Source organism: Chrysochloris asiatica, unplaced genomic scaffold, assembly GCF_000296735.1.
Source record: "Chrysochloris asiatica unplaced genomic scaffold, ChrAsi1.0 scaffold00011, whole genome shotgun sequence".
NCBI lineage: Eukaryota > Metazoa > Chordata > Mammalia > Afrosoricida > Chrysochloridae > Chrysochloris > Chrysochloris asiatica.
In genome coordinates this window covers 21,112,262-21,116,978 of record NW_006408529.1, presented here as the reverse complement: position 1 = coordinate 21,116,978, position 4,717 = coordinate 21,112,262, and the positions used below count along the sequence as shown (strand labels likewise).

Genomic DNA, 4,717 nt, shown 5'->3' with positions numbered 1-4,717 from the left:
ACCTATTTTCAACAAGTAAAACAATGGGAAAGCTACACGCCCCAGGCAGAATGCTAGACTTTCAGCTCAATACTGTGCTCAATGGAGGACTAACGTGGTAACAATAGGAAACCAATGGAAGATCTTTAGACAGTACTTTTGCCAAAATGAGGGCATGAAGAGAGACCATACGCACTAATGGCTGCAAGACACAGAGAGTTCGGGGCCCAGAAAAGAAACAACAGTTGCATGTATTTTGAACTAGAGACTAACTGCCAGGACCACCATTATTTTGGTCACTATCACATGACACCTATGGATAGACATGTAGACCTGGAATAGAAAGTGACTATCAATCCAGAAATAAATCCATACTCTTTATACCCAACTCGAAACATGAAATGTACAAAGTATGAATCTGGGAAAATTGGAAGTTGTCGAAAATGAAATGAAATGCATAAACATTGATATCTTAGACATTAGTGAGCTGACATGGACTGGTATTGGCCATTTTGAATCAGACAACCACATGGTTTACTATGGTGGAAACGACAAATTGAAGAGGAATGGTGTTGCATTCATTGTCAAAAAGAACATATCTAGATCAGTCATGAGGTACAACGCTGTCTGTGATAGGGTAATATCAGTTAATACCACTATTATTCAAATTTATGTACCAACCACTAAAGCCAGTAAGGATGAAATAGAAGAATTCTACCAACATCTTCAATCTGAAATTGATCAAATATGCAATCAAGATGTATTCATCATTACTAGTAATTGGAATGCAAAGCTTGGGAACAAAGAGGAAGGACCAGTAGTTGGAAAATATGGGCTTGGTGATAGAAATGATGCTGGGGATTGCATGATAGAATTCTGCAAAATCAATGACTTGTTCAATTTAAATACCATCTTTAGACAGCATAAGAGATGACTATACACATGGACCTCACCATAGAAATCAAATTGACTACATCTGCAGTAAGAGATGATAGGAAAGCTCCATATAATCAGTCAAAAACAAGACCTGAGGCACACTGTGGAACAGACCATCAATTACTCATAAGCAAATTCAAATTGAAGCTGCAGAAAATGGAAACAAGTCCATGAGAGGCCAAATATAATCTTGAATATACCCAACTTCAATTTAGAGATCATCTGAATAACAGATTTGATATATTAAACACTAAAGACCGAAGACCAGAAGTTTGTGGGATGACATCAAGAACATCATACATGAAGAAAGCAAAAAGTCATTAAGACAAGAAAGAAGGAAAAGGTCAAAATGGTTGTCAGAAGAGACACTGAAACTTGCTCTCCAGCATAGAGATGCTAAAGCAAATGGAAGAAAGGAGGACGTACAAGAGCTGAACAGAAAATTTCAAAGATCAGCTTGAGAAGATAAAGACAAATATCACAACAAAATGTGCAAAGATCTAGAGTCAGTAAACCAAAAAGGAAGAACACACTCAGCATTTCTCAAGCTGGGGTAACTGAAGAAAAAATTCAAGCCTCGACTTTAGTTATTGAAGAATTCTCTGGGCAAATTATTGAATGATGCAGAAAGCATCAAGAGAAGATGGAAGGAATACACAGAATTGCTGCACCAAACATAAATGGTTAATATTCAATTGTTTCAAGAGGTAGAATATGATCCAGAGCCAATGATACTGAAGGAGGGAGTCCAAGGTGCATTGAAGGAATTAGCAAAGGACAAGCACCAGGAATTAATGGAATAAAAATTGAAATCTTTCAAGAAAGTAAGGAGGCACTCACACTTCTATGCCAAGAAATTTTTAAGACTGATTGGAAGAGATCCATATTTGTGCCCATTCCAAAGAGAGGTGACTCAAAGGAATGCAGAAATCATTGGACAATCTCTTTGATATCCCATGCGAGTAAAGTTTTACTAAAGGTAATAAAGAAATGGCTACAAGCATACATTGACAGACAATTTCCAGAGGTTCAAGCCGGATTCAGAAGAGGCTGTGGAACATGGTATATCATTGCTGATGTCCAATGGATCTTTGATGAAAGCATGGAATATCAGAAAGATGTTTACCTGTGCTTTATTGACTACACAAAGGCTTTCAATTGTGTGGATTATGACAAGCTATGGACAACACTGTGAATCATGAGTATTCTGGAACACTTAATTGTGCTCATGAGGAATCTGTACATGGACCAAGAGGCAGTTGTTTTGAACAGAACATGGGAAGACTGAATCATTTAAAATTTAAAAAGGTGGGTGACAAGGTTGTATTCTTTCACCATACTTATTCAACCTCTATGCTAAGCAAATAATCTAAGAAGTTGGGTTATATGAAGAAAAACATGGCATCAGGATTGGAGGAAGACTCATTAACAACCTGTGATATGCAGATGATACAACCTTGCTTGCTGGAAATGAAGAGGATTTAAAATATTTACTGATGATGATCAAAGAGCACAGCTTTCAGTATGGATTACATCTCAATGTCAAGCAAACAAAAATCCTCACCACTGGACCAATAAACAACATTCTTATCAACAGAGAAAAATTGAAGTTGTCAAGGAATTCATTCTTCTTGGATCATCTAGCAACACTCACGGAAACAGCAGTCAAGAAATCAAATGACGTATTGCATTAGGTAAATCTGCTGCACAAAACCTTTTTAAAGTGTTGAAGAGCAAATATGTCAGCTTGAGGACTAAGGTGCACCTGACCCATGCCATGGTATTATCAATAACCTCATATGCATGTGAAAGCTAGGTAGTGAACAAGGAAGACTGTAGAAGAATTGATGCTTTTGAGTTATGGTGTTGGAGGAGAATCTTGAAAGTGCCATGGCTGCCAAAAGATGAACTGATGTGTGTTGGAAGAAGTGCAGCCAGAGTGCTTCTTGGAGGCCAGGATACCCAAACTTTGTCTCTCATACATCGGACAGATTGTCAGAAGGGACCAGTCTCTGGAAAATGATGTCATGTTGGGTAATATGGAGGGTCAGAGAACAAGAGTAAGAACCCTAACGAGATGGGTTGACCAAGTAGCAGCATCGATGGACTCAAGCATGGCAGCAATGGTGATGTTGGCCCAGGATCGGGCAGTGTTTTGTTCTGCTGTACATGAGGTTGCTATGAGTTGGTACCGACTTGATGGCTCCTAACAACAACAACACAACAATTTTTGACAACGACACCAAAATCATTTAATGAGAAAGACAATCTTTTCAAAAAGTAGTGCTGGAACAACTAGATAGCAAAAGAATGAACTAAGTAAGATGCTTATATCAATCACACCATATTTAGTAGGATTTATGAAAATTATGTAAAGTGAAAACCTATCAGAGAAGAACTGCCCTACAGTGTTTTCTAAAATATAATCATCTTGTCTTTCTCATGCAGATTAATTGGATAGATTCTCATAGCCAACCATTTTGTTAGCAGATGAGCACTTAATCATTGCACCACTATGTCTCTTTATGATAAAAGTCTAGTATATATAAAGAACACTTAAAACTCAAAAATAAAAAGACAAACAACTCAGTTTAAAATGAGCAAAGACTTTAAAGATCATTTTTTCAAAGATATACAAATGCAAATGACCAACAGACACGTGAAAAGATGTTCAACAGCATTAGTAATTAGGGAAATACAAGTCAAAACCCCAATGGCATGCCATTTAACAAATTCCACATTCACTAGACTGGCTATACTTTAAAAATAAAATAAAAACAGAAATAAAGAAAAAAAAGTTCGACAAAGATATACAAATTAGAACCTTCATACATCGGTAAAGGGAATATTAAATTGGATAATGGCTATAGAAAACAGTTTAGCACTTATTCGATACATTATGCATAGAATTACCATATGATTCAGCAATGGTATATATACATCCAAAAGAATTGACAATAAGTATTTAAGCAACAACTTGTATACATATGTTCATCCATCAACAGATAAACAAATAAACAAAATTTGGAATATTATTCAATGAAATATTACTCAGCCATAAAGAATCTGAAAATACTGATACGTGTTACATGAGTGAACCTTGAATACACTATTTGTAAAAGAAGCTAGTCACAAAAGATCACACATTATATAGTTCCATTTATATAAAATATCTACAATAGGCAAATCCAAAGAGACAGAAAACAAACTGATGGATTCCAGGAGTTGGGGGGATAGGGAGTAACTATTTTAATGGGTATGGGGTTTCCTTTTGGACCTTACCATGTGTCCAATACTACTCTGAGCATCTTATAAACCTTTATTTACTATCAAGCATCACTTAGAACTCCAATCCATATAGTGAGATGGATTCTAATATTATTCTCAATTTAGAGACAAAATCTACATTGATTCTGTTTAAATAATTGACAGGGATTTATTGTTCTGCTCTACATATTCTTTCTGGTGCATAATAAAGTTCTAGTACCATTATGCAATCTCCATTGCATTAAGCATTAGAAATTACAAATGTTTCATTTCAATAATAAAAATAATTGGCAAACATCTCTTTCTTCAAACCGTATCTATCAAATTTTAATTTATAACAAAAAGAACAAACTAGATCTAGTATACTGATATAGTATCCTAATAATATATATATAATAAAATAGCTATACATAGTAAAATGCAGTCATGCAAATATTATCCCTGACTATGATGCATGTAGAAAAACTGTTTCAAACCATGATGTTAAAAACAAATCCTTTAGACAATAAATGCTGGCAGGGATGTGGAGAGATTG

The 4,717-nt window shown here is 35.5% G+C and overlaps 1 pseudogene; it reads left to right on the top strand.

The window, feature by feature from the left end:
• The window catches only part of LOC102814750, a 40,013-nt pseudogene that overhangs the window by 26,159 nt on the left and 9,137 nt on the right, over positions 1–4,717 (top strand).